The sequence below is a fragment of the Phodopus roborovskii genome, unplaced genomic scaffold (assembly GCF_943737965.1).
Source record: "Phodopus roborovskii unplaced genomic scaffold, PHOROB, whole genome shotgun sequence".
NCBI classification, from domain to species: domain Eukaryota; kingdom Metazoa; phylum Chordata; class Mammalia; order Rodentia; family Cricetidae; genus Phodopus; species Phodopus roborovskii.
Genome location: NW_026125059.1, coordinates 12,896,712 through 12,909,227, shown reverse-complemented (window position 1 = coordinate 12,909,227; position 12,516 = coordinate 12,896,712). Strand labels below are relative to the sequence as shown.

The 12,516-nt window shown below is 47.8% G+C and overlaps 1 protein-coding gene across 2 annotated transcripts in view; it reads left to right on the top strand.

Moving 5' to 3' along the window:
- Window positions 1-1,460: 1,460 nt before the first annotated feature.
- Eya2 (EYA transcriptional coactivator and phosphatase 2) overlaps window positions 1,461-12,516 on the top strand; it is a 161,090-nt gene continuing 150,034 nt past the window's right edge. The window contains exon 1 of one of the 2 annotated variants that reach the window (XM_051186223.1): window positions 1,461-1,653. The gene's annotated coding sequence lies outside the window, so the exon portion shown is untranslated. Of the gene's footprint in view, window positions 1,654-1,749; window positions 1,798-12,516 lie in introns of those variants that run through there. The other variant, XM_051186232.1, reaches the window with a different exon arrangement.

The window sequence follows — 12,516 nt, the reverse complement described above, 5'->3', positions numbered from 1 at the left end:
TCTACGGTTGGGGATCCCCTATCTAGCAAGGGTATATAATTACCGTAAGCACAAAGGTAGATATACAGGTGGTTATTTCTTTAAGTTATGAACAGGATTCACAACTGGTTCTGATTTCGTTTTAGTTTTACTTTTGTGTATGGGTGTTCTACCTGCATGAATGTCTGTGTACCACGTGGAATTCAGAAAACAGTACTAAATCTCCAGGAACTGGAATTAGGACAGTTGTGAGCTACTATGTGAGAGCTGGGAACCGAACCCGGGTCCTCTGCAAGAGCAACAAGTGCTCTCTCCAGCCCCTAATTTTATTTTTATCTATCTGTATGTGGGGGGGGGGGGGGAAGTCATGCATGTGAGTGCAGTGCCTGCAGAGGCCAGAAGAGGGCATTCGATGCTCTAGAGTTTGTAGTGCTGAGTGGTTTTTGGAACTAGGAGTCAGAGTTCAGTCAGCTGCTCTTAACAGCTAGAGGCCAAAAGAAGCTGATGTTTGTAAACCTGGAGCAGATCCCCCACCACTGGAGTCCAGTTGGAGCCCATTTCTAGTTTCCCATCAGGGCCTCTGATAAGGGGCCCAGAGACCGACAGACTTGGTTGCTAAGGGGCGCAAAGCCTGGCTTGCTGGAGACACTCATAGTCCCAGCAGTGGTAGTAGTCTGCAGAGCCCGCTGAGCTCCATAGAGAGGTGCTGGGACAGGGAAGATGGCTCAGTCAATAAAGTGCCATACAAGCATGAGGGCCTGAGTTCAAATCCCCGTCACCTATATAAAAAGGCAGGCATGGCAGTCGGTGCCTATAATGCAGTGACTGAGAGCCAGAGGCAGGAGGATCCCAGGGGCTTGCTGGTCAGCCACTCTGGCTGATTGAAAAAAGAGACCCTGCTTTAAAAAGAAAAGAAAAGAAAAGAAAAGAAAAGAAAAGAAAAGAAAAGAAAAGAAAAGAAAAGAAAGAAGGTAAAGAGCAATTCACGAAGATAACACACACATTTTCCTGAAATTGAGGTGACACCTCCTCAGAGATGTCTACCAGGACCGCTCTCTGGTGCTCTAACCTCGGCCCCCCCATCTTCCCCCCCCCCTCTCCTTAGTATTTACAACTTTCTCCAACTGCCTTCTTTTTTCCTGGATTCTTTGTTCATGATCCCTCTCTCGGCGTGAATGGAAAGTTCTAGGACAACAGAACGAGTTGGTCTTGTTCTAGTGAAGTGGCTGGCCCGTCACGGGCAGTGAAGTGGAGTGGATGGACCGATAGATGGATGGATAGATAATGAGTGGGTGGATGATGGATGGATAAATGCATGCACGCGGTCCCTGTCTGCTCTGCTGCCTCTCTAGGGCCGCGCCTGGCCGCGGTGAGGACGCTGCGGGGCCGGGAGGCGGCGTGGGCGTCGCCGCGGGGAGGAGGCCGGCGCGTCCCTCCTCCGGGAGCGCAGCGGAGGCAGCGAGAGCAGCGCGCACTGCAGGGCCGAGTCCCCGCCCGGAGCCAGCGCCGCGCCTCGCGGCCCCCACGCACGGCGCGGCCCGGCGGGGGCGCAGGAGACCCACGGTCGGGACAGGGGGCCGATCTCCAGCACAGGCGGCCGCCGCAACCCCGCGTTAGTCGCTCCGCGTGCCGTCACCCGGCCTGGCCGGCTCGGGACGCCTCTGCATTGCGCGGGTGAGTACCGCGCTAGGGGACTGAGGGCGGGATCGCAGATCCGGGGACCCCGCAAACAAGAACAGAGTCGAGGCCGGGTCGCCACAAGCAGATCTCTCGGAATCCCTCTGGGTCTCTGGGCCTCAGTTTCCCCGCGTGTTTCAGGTGAGTGGGGTGCGGGGCGCAGTGACTGAAGTTGACAACTCCCGCGCGCGGGACAAGTGCAGGACGCGGCCGTGGTTTGGTTAGATACCTGGCCTCGGAGGAGGCTCATCTTGAGTCTCAGATCCCACCCAAAAGGAACCCAGAGTTAAGCTGATGCCCAGGGTGCCAGAGCGATGGGGTGACCTAGGAGCGGGGCAAACCGCTGTAACTCAGGGCGGGTGGCCCAGGGTCCTTCACGCCGATTTTCTTTTTGAAAAGTCTTTATGATCCTGCAGCCAGTAGTGGTCCAGCTCAGGGCGCTGAAGTTGGAGCTGAAACTTACAACTTTCCATCAGAACACTTAGACTGGGTTTCGTACTAAGGGGAGAGCGCGCGGTGTGTAGTTATTTTAACCAGGCAGCTGTGGACTGGCCCTAGCTGCTTCGGTGCTTTTCAAATAGCTCTGGAGCTCAAGGAGTACCAGGGAAGTACGACTGGGAGAAGCATCCCACCGCTAAAGCCTCAACGTGCTTTGCTCAGCAGTTAAAAGCAAGCCTTTCTTAAAAGGTTCATCCTGCCCCAAAGCCATCCAGGGCTCACATTTGACAGCCCTTGTTCATTACACTACCAGTTGTCCTTTATCTCCCTTCCCTCCAACCCCAGAAATGCTACACAACCTTTAATGACTTAAAAATAAAAAACACAACGCGAAGTATACAAGACACCCCCCCTCCCCGCACCAAGGAAATTGTAACTAGGGACAGTGGTTGTATTTAGAGCCGAGACTATTAATTCCACAGGCCCTTGATGCTCTGGTGAAATTTCTATTACCAGAGTATGGGTCAGCAGACACATTATACCACCGCGATGTGTTAGATCCCAGCACACACAAACTTCCAAATAATCCTGTCCAAGTCATTCCGCAGTTTTACTCAAGAAATGCCCATCACTTCCCACTTCCCTCCAGCATAAAATCCCCTCAAGCCTAATATTTCCTTGTCTTTAGACATCTACAGATTGGGGAAATTAACAGGTTATTTATGTAAGAAATGACAATGTTTTGAATCTTGTTTGTGGCTGAGCATAATATTGAGAGTGTATTTGAAACTTGGGATTTTGCAGCTCTAGAAAAACCAGTGTGGATAGATCTGAGAGACACTGGGTTGTGTGTGTGTGTGTGTGTGTGTGTGTGTGTGTGTGTGTGTGTGATTTTTAGGTTCCTGTGCTCCTTTGTATCTTAGTTCAAAACTTGATAAACTTTTTATCTTAAAATAATTGGTATTTTTCTTCTGTGTCTCAAAGAGCTCTGCCTGCATGTGTAAAAATAACCCACAAACACATAAGTTGGTTTCCTAGTATCAGACAACTAAACAACATGAGGGAAAAATGAAAAGATTTCTGCCTGATATATATGTGTGTGTGTGTGTATGTGTGTTTGTTTGTGTGTACACACACACACACACACACACATATATGTATATATATATGTGTATATATATCACAGCTGTTTTAATGTCCTAAGTTCTAGCATCTTTTCACGACTTTTGTGTTGGGTTAAACACCTCATAAAGAGATGTGATTTGTTGACCTTCATAGGATTACCACTTGGGATGGGAACCACCCATATAATGCACTGCTTCCAAAACACCCCACTGCCTTAAATCACAGGAGGTTTCAAGTCTCCTTCCAGATAGATACATGGATAAAATGCTGGCTGCCGTGGGGGAGAGTGAAAAATCCAGCAGTAAAATGGGTCTGTGGTATGGCTGGGCACTTTCAGAATTGGGTTGAATACATTGTGGAGACGATGGCAGTTTGCAAAAATGTATACACAGTCCAGGCACGTCCACTTAAGATGTCTTTTGGTTCTGCCAAGACAAGATGACTCCATCCCTAACAAAGAAGAAAGCATTTCCTTATTTTTCAGCTATTTCCCAAAGATATCTTAGGCAGGGTGCTGGAGACCAGAACTAAGCTGCTATCCTATCCAGCTGTCACCAGCTCAAGACAAGCTCGGGGCAAGAAGTCTTTCTCTGTCTCACACCCTCACCCCCACCCCCACCCCACAACACACACAGAAGATGTGTGCTGGGTGTCCTCAGCTGCAAAGCCCCCTTTGAAACTCATTAAGCCAGCAATAAACTAGTTGTGTAGTAAAAGCGCAGGTTATCTCTGAGCGGGAGTGGGGTCCGGAGACCCACAGCAGACGCATTTCTGGGTACAGAGACAGCCATGGGTGTCAGCAAAAAGGGGAAGGGGAGAGGTCTTTCTCAACAGGGCCAGCTGCTGAAGCCCCTGCATCTAAGAGGATGGATGGGAGCAGAAGCCGGGGATAGTCCTTGCTGGACAGGCCTCCTGCCCATGAAGGATGCTCAGGGCACAAGGGAAAACCTAGCTCTCAGGCAGTGTCCACAGACCTTAGGTGTGTGTTGTATGCACTCAAAGACTGGGAGAAACGACCTGCTTCCTGTCACATGGCTGGAGATATTTACCTGCCTCTCACCTGGGCACAAAATACAAAGGAAGACTGTGGGGCCTGACAGAAATTCCTTAAGGGAAAGAATTGCCTTCCCAGAGGCCTCTGAGAGGGGAGGTTTGCTTAGTTCTGTGGCTCTCCTGGTCTTGGGGTTTCAGGCAGAGGGCTGAGAGTCATTCCCAGACGCCACACTTTCTGCCTGTCACCAAGACTGGGTTCTGCTGTGGGCAGGAAACATTTTTCTCGCTATTTGTTCTGAGTAAGGAGTTGGAGGCGTTTGCCCAGAAGGAATCCTTTATAGAGGCTTAACCCGGGAGTTGAGAAAACATGGCCTGTTGACAGAACACACATACTCTCTCTCATTCCTCGCTCCCTCGCAACACTCTTCCTGATTCCAGAATCGCAGTGAGCACCTCACTTCCCCCTCAGCATCTGAGGCCATGCAAGAGTCCCAGACACCACACACACACACACACACACACACACACACACACACACACACACACTTTGCTAGAAAAGCTATTCGTGGAGTATTTGCTGTTGACAGTACTCTAGTTTTGCTATTTGACTGTCTTAACTGGTCTAATGGTGTTTGCCTAACACCTTCTAATCTAAGGAGGGTGAACCCTCTATCAGGGACTAATACTTGAAGACCCACTTGTCTCACCGTAATTGGCCCACAGGAGCTTACTCTGTGGAGCTTGTAATTCCGGGTAGGAAAGTGCCTGCCTGATGTACCTAGAAGCTACACATTTTTACGTGTGTGTTGTTCCTTTTCTTTTCCCTGGCTTTCATGGCAGTGAATACCGATGCTGTTTTTCTCACTTACAGAACACCCTTAAGATTCACTTATGGAAACACGAATTGTTAAAAAAAAAAAAAAAAAGCAACCAAGCAAAACAGCCACCACACATCCAGGACTTGAACGCAAAGGACAACAGTCAATTCATCCCATCGATCCTTAGGGTAGCTCGTCACGGCAGTCCTTTGGGTGTAATTATTAATAGCCCAGCCTTGTTAAGGAGGAAACCGAGTCACAGAGCGGATGATTCACACAGGCCACAGATGAAGTGCACATGAAACCCAAGCCTTCAGTTCCCCACGGGTGCCTCACCCACGTCCTCCGAAAACCCTGCTCTCCCTCCCCTCGGAGGGTGACACTATCTGTATATTCTGAACATGCACAGAACGAATTATCTTTGCCCTAGTTATTCTCTCTCTCTCCCTCTCTCTCTCTGCCTCTCTTTCTCTCTCTCTCTCTGTCTCTGTTGTTTTAAATAGAAGGCAAATCATATTCAGTGTTTAGGAAGCAGGAATAGAAACCTTGGGAGTCGTATTTGGCAGTTTGGTTCTGGTTCTGTCAAGGAAAACTGCTGTTTATTTACGAGGGCTAATTTGATTTGCCCCTTTTATATTAACACTGAGCAGTTCTGTTCCTAAAACGAGTCAATATATTTACCGGCAGAGGGAAGGCCCTAAACCTTACGGTAGGCACAGCACAGGTCAGCTTTACCGGAAGGAGCTGCATTGTATTACTACGGGTGGGAGCTGGCCTGGGGTTCCATTGTAAACATTTGGAGGACAGAGTAATTTGGAACAGGTGGTTTCGAGGGTCGGGTAACAACAGCGGTTCGTCTTGGCCACTTAGAATGTCAAGGGATGCGGCTAGTGGCCTGAATGTGGAGACTCACAGGCTTGTGGTTCACAGGGCCTGAGAGATGCATCCTTGGGAGGAAGCAGAGTGGAATGGATGGAACACAGGGTCTCAGCCCACCCTCCTACTGAAGCAGGAGCCTCGGCCTCGCAGCTACTCTGTTCTTACAATTAGATCCCCTCCAACAGAGATTTTCCAGCTCCTGGTGTTTTGATATGTGAATTTGTACTCTCAAATCCATGCAGAAATTTAAAACAGAAATGCCAGTACAAAATAATGCCAATTTAAACACTTTTAAAACGTGTAAAGAATTTAACAGAGGTTAAGAACTATTTTGTCATTTACCATCCATAGTATTGTGCCCATACCATAAAATGCGTGTGATGCCGATGGCATCCAACTTTCCCCTTTTGTCTGGCTATCTAGGAAAATTAAGTTTTAAAAGGCTGTGTATTCTCAGACATAACTGAGATGAACATATCTGCTTATATTCATTCATTCAGGAAACAGACAGCTCTTAGGGATTGCAATGAAAGGAAAAATGATAAAAATCGGTATAACCCTCCCCCAAAGAATGAGGGACCAGAGGGTCCAACTCCTACTCTTACATGTGTGGCAACACCCTTTTCCTAGCATCCTCTAGAGGCGGGGTCCCATCTCTTTTCTGTTTATCTCCTAAGCACCATTTTTCGGAACTAAAATATAGCATTATTAACCAGTGGACATTTTAATTTTGTAAAGAAAAATCGTGGTAGAAGCGGCTGGGTCTGTTTCAGCCATTATTGTTCCTGCAACGTGAATACTTTGGGTTTCATGGTACAGCGTGACTTTGCCAAGAAAGAAAATCACAGCAGGAAACTATGTGAAAACATACACACTTCTGTTTAAGAAATGGGAAAAACACGGGCAGATTCTGCATGGTAATTGCTTTAACGTCAGCTTTAAATGTCATTGTTTGGCTTAGGTCGAAAAAGTCCCTTATAGCTAATTCTTATGTCGGCCACCACCAGATCTTGCACCTTACAGAGGCCCTAAGAGATAGCCCTTCTTCAGGTGCAAACACTCCAGGCCTTTACATTTTTTAAAAGGTTACTTAGATATCGATTTTATTTTCTTGACCCAAAATGAGAAAACACGGGGAATTCTCAATAGCTTTTTACAGGCTGCTATTATAAGAAGGGATGCCAAACCAACATGTATTAGATCATGGGCTTGAAGTACATAAATAAACGCACTGAAGGTCACCAAAACAGGACAAAACCACCCGCACTCGTTCCCCGGGCCAAGTCCGAATTCCTGCCTGGTAGACGTGTTTGGTTGAATTGGACTCAGAAGAGGGGGCGTTCTGCTCTTGTCCTGATCTGGTTCTCCAAGGACTAGCAAAGACGTCTTGTGGTAAAAGAGACAGAGGCTGGAATGGCGGTCTCCTCCAGAACTTTCTTTCACCATTCTAGAGGGAAAACTGGGTTCAGGGCCCATCTGTCTCCACTGATACCTCCTCCTGATGCTTTTGTCCGCGGAGAGTCAGAGCTTAAAACGTCCCGTGGTCTCCCAGTCAATTTCCTCCACTCTTATTCCATCTCACGGTCGAAGTACTAATAGTTTGCCTTTTTGTTGTTGGTGGTGGTGGTTTTTGCTTCTGTTTTCTTGTTTGTTTCCATGATTTTTAAAATGTGGGGTGCACAGTGTGAAGGCAAGCCTTTAGCTCTCACTAGCCTCTGGCTTCCTGAAGTCTGGGTGTCCCTGAATTTGGTACCTAACTGGTTCCTAAATGGAATCCCACAAAGAATTTAACTCTCCTCTGAGAGAAAGAGAAGGTGTCAGCCCATAGAGGTGTTTGCTTTTGTGGATGTTCGTTCTCTGAACATATGGCCACTTTCCTTTGTTTTGGAACATTCTAGCACCATGTATCTCTCTAGCAAAGGTTCCCTGCTTGGTTGGGAAGGGTGGAGGATCTTCTGGCCTCCTTTGCCACTGGGAAGCAGAGGGAAGCTGAGATGATGGCTCTGCTGGGATGGATGGTCTCAAGTACCATAACAAGTTGTGACTTGTGCCTGTGTTGTTAACAGAGTTTTAGCCCCATCCAGCCGACACAAAGAGTGAACCCTGGGAGATTATTCACCTCCGGTGGGTCTGAGAGCATCTTGAGCTGTGTGCTCCACTCTTGCTGAAGAGACTGGACCCCACCCCCAGAGGCTAGTGGCTGGGGTGCAGAAGGAAGGGGGAGGGACGATGGGGGGGTGATGTCTTCATCTCTGCAGATGTCTGAAACTCACGGAATGTCTCCACATTGCTCAGGCACCACAAGAAAGACAGACTGGTACAGGGGCATAGATGCAGACTCGGGGAGGCAGAGAGGCACAGGGGAGGGTTTCTAGTGTGTTGATCCAGGACGGGGTGTTTTCTGACCTCTGGGACTCCCGGGGTTAACTTAAGAACTTGCTTTGGAAAGTTTGTCCACTTTTTAATATTTTTATTTCAGTGAATTAATTTTTGGTTTCTTTGTTAAAAAAAAAAAAAAGCTGCCAGTGCCGGATTTGTTGGCAACCGCCGATTGCCCCTGTTTATTGAAGATGTGCTGCGTGCCAGCCGTTACACTTAGGAAATACTTTGCTTTGTCTCTGGATGGAGTGGGCTGTTATTATCTCCATTTTACAGATGTGGAAATGGAATGTTGCGGGATGGGGGTAAAGGCACATGGTCAAGGTCCTATAGCCTGTGTCAAAGCCTGGATTATGTCCAGCTCTGATTCCAAGCCCCAAGAACAGACAGCTTCCACGTCGGCCCCGGGGAGGCAGACTTCCCAGTCAACCCCACTTGTGTTGCCTTGTGTGTATTCAGAGGGCCAGAATAGAAGCCAGCCTGGGAGTAAGAGGAGGAGTCTGCCCCGCGGAAGCTAAGGCATGTGTGGAGATCGGGGCTGTTGCAACCAGAAACTGGGCCGGTCTGCAACCCTACAGCTGGCTGTCCCCTACCCTACAGCTGCCTATCTCCAACTGCTGTCCCACTATAATAACCTCAGGCAGCCCACACATCCTTACACACTGGCTGTGACCCTTTAGAGCAAAATATGTTGACCCCTGACCCATTGCAGTGTGGCAAGATAAATTCCACCGAGCATTTGATAAACCATCCCAAAGATGTTCTGGGTTTCCCGGCGCCTTCTTTCTTATCCCTCTCTTCAGTGACACTTCCGTGTCTATGATCAGAGAGACCGGCAAGACCAGGATTCCAGTGTCCTGGAGCTGTTACCTGCCTTAGTCCTGGTGACCATGGAGTAGACAGAGGGTGTTGCCGTGACTCCCAGACCTTTGGGAGCTTTCTGTGGCTCCCACAGCAGGATGAGGGATAGAGCAACTCTGCAGATGCTCACTTGCCCCAAGAAGCCCAGCTCAGCAAGAGTGTCGTGCCAGCTTCTGTGCCCTAAACTGCTTTGCTCATCATGGGACATGCTGGTACCCTGGCAGTTGCTCTCAAGCTTCCCTGGGAAATGGTGCAGGGTGGGGAGAATCGGCTTCCCCCAAATGGGAGCCTTGCTGGGATCCCTGGACTGCCCACCCTTCACTGTACTTCCCTATACCCCAGTGTCCCCATCTGCAAAACGAGGCTTATAGTGCCTCTTTCTGTAGAGACGAAGTTAGTCAGAACGTGTTTGGAGTAGCAGGGGGCAGAGCATGAGTGATGACCAAGGCAAATACTGCCATGATCACAAATTACAAGCCACGTGGCCTGATGCTAATGACTTCGCTCTTTGTGCCTCAGTTTCTCAGTTTGTAAAACTGGGTGTGATGATGATCACAAGGATTTTTGCCACGGGCTGTGGTGAACATTTAAAGGCATCACCTTTGAGAGTCTTGGCTTTGTGGCCCTGCTTGCCTGCATCTAATAAGTCGGCTGTAAGGATGGTAGAGAGTTGCATACCAGGCCAATGAGGTGCCTGGAAACTGCCGGTCCGTGTGAAGAAAGTGTGGGCTGTGGTTGGGAGCACAGGCCCCAGACTCAGACGGAGCTGGTGTGAATCTTGGCCACTTACAGTGCCCTAGTACTGTCACCTCTGGGCACAGTCGCTGTTCCTGGAAAGACCGTGCACGCTAAATGAGGTGGCACGCATTCACAGGGCGTTTGGCACATAGTAAGCACTCAATAAATGGTAGCTCGTATTATTATCACCCCCACTGCACGCTGTACCCCCACCCCCAAGAAAGCACGGATCATGGACAAAGCTTAATTTGAAAATAAAAGAACACATTTTTAACTGCCAAATAGACTTAAAATAATATTCATTAAACAAAATTAAATATTCTATTAAAGCCAGACTTTGGGCTCAGACCAAATTTTTATAACCCAAGCTTAAAGGCCAGGGAGTCCCCCAGCCACAATGGGGACATTGTGATTGAGCCTGAGACTTCAACACCGCTATTGAACGTCTTTGAAATGCATGTTTTCCCGTTTAAATGAAAGGGAAATCACAGGAAGGAAAAAAAAATTATGAGGGTCTTGCTGTGTTAGGCAAACGTTAAGGGGCTGAAAAAGAAAAACAAAAGATTTTCTCCAAATGCCAAAGACTCATGGCGAGTCCCTAGGACTCACTGGCTAGCTAGTGCCATAGCCCTGACCCTCTGAGGTACCACCTTGGAATGATCCAGATCCGATCTGAGCTAACCTAATCTCAACCATGTCTCCATCAGACTTTATAGATAGGGAGTTCGTACATTGTTGACAGACAAGACCTGGGTTCAAAGCCGAGCTTTGCCTCAGTTTCCCCATTTGCAAAACAGATAACCTGCGTGTTTGGGGTTTGTGGTAGGAATACATCAAGGTGGTTGTTTTCATCATTTGCTTTCCTTAGAGTGTGAAATACCCCCAGACTTTGAAGAATGAAATCACGAGGGTGTCAGAGATCGAAGTCATCTCAGTAGTCAGAGAGGAGTGGGGGAGGTGTAGAAGATTTAAAATCTCACTAAGGTTTAAAGTGTTTAATCCTCTCCAAAAAAAAAAAAAAAAAAAAAAGTTCCTCGTGATAGAGTGTTGGAGGCATGGTTCAGCAGTTGAGAGCAACTGCTTGCTCTTCCAGGTGGACTTGGGTTCAGTTCCCAACATCCACATGGGGCTCACAAATGCCTGTTTTTCCCATTCCTGGGGCATCTGCTGCCCTCTTCTGGCCTCTGTAGGTATTATATGCACTTGATGTATATATTTGCAAGCAAACGCCCTTGCACATCAAAACAATAACAAAAAAAAAAAAAAAAAAAAAAAAAAACCCTTGTCTTATATAAGAGTGTCTGTGTGACAAATTGAGAGACTGATGGCAGGTTCTCTATGTTAAACTAACCAGGATTTCTGTAGCCCTTACCCTCTCTTTTCACTGAGAACCAATAATTGTTTTTCTTTTTAAAAATATTTCTTTTATTATTGACATTTTAGTGTTTCATCACTCCCCTCTCCCTCTCCAAATCCTTCCATATACCCTCCTTGCTTTTTCTAATTTATGACCTCCCTTTTCATTAATTTGTTACGTGTGTGTTCCCAATATGTAACTACAACCTGCTCAAGCTGTATAATGTAACTTGTGTGTAGGTTTTCAGAGCTGACCACTGGGTATTGGACAGCCATTTGGTGAGCTCTTCCCTGGGGAAGACTTCTGCCTTTAGCCTTCCTTGGTCATGACAGTTCTTTGTGTAGGGGTGGGGCCTTGTGAGCTTTCCCCGTCCACATTAGCATGTCTGTGTCCTTCTTTTCCAGTTCATGTGAGGACACCCATGCGTGCGTGCGCACATGCGCGTGCGCACGCGCACACACACATACATACACACACACACACACACACACACGCAGAGGCAGGAAGCATCAGTTCTGAAGCTAGCCTAGGCTCTTAGCAAAACCCCATCTCAAGCACTGAAAATAAAACACAACAATGAAATATTTCCTTTCTAAACTCTCATATAACAAGACTCCTGTATAGAGACTTGCTACTCTGAGCTCTGTCTTCAGGAGCATAAAATGGAAAGAGAGGGGTTCCCGAGGCTGTCTGTAACAGCCTTCTGGGCCTACACTCACAGCTGGTCTCAGCTGATTGAGCAGCTGCATGGTACATGTGTATGTGCATGTGTGGCCCAGCTTTGGGCACATGCAGAGATTACAGCAATAGTCTAAGCATTCCCTCCCCATGGTCCAGTCCTGAATGCTGCAGACACAAACTTCCCTCTACCTCATGACAGCTGTTCTTATTATAGATGCACAAAGGGCATCACACAGTGGCCCATTCAAGTTGACCCCGGAAAGAGGTCAAGCCAGGCTTTTATGTGGGGGCGGGTTCTAGAGGTGTATGTTTCCCAATTACTACACTGCCCAGCCTCTAGCACCCCAGAAAGAATCCAGCTCCCTCCTGTTGCCCCTCACTTAACTGTGTCATAGACAATCTAAACACAGGTGTGCAAAGGAGGTAAAAGTTTTTTAGTTGCAATTCTGGAGTTTGGAGAAATTATATTACATTTGTGGACAGGGGAGGGGCACACGTGTGTAAATCTGAGGACAGTTTACGGGAGTTGATTCTTGCCTTCTACCACGTGCATCTTAGGGGTGGAACTCAGATCCATCATTTTCCCATTCT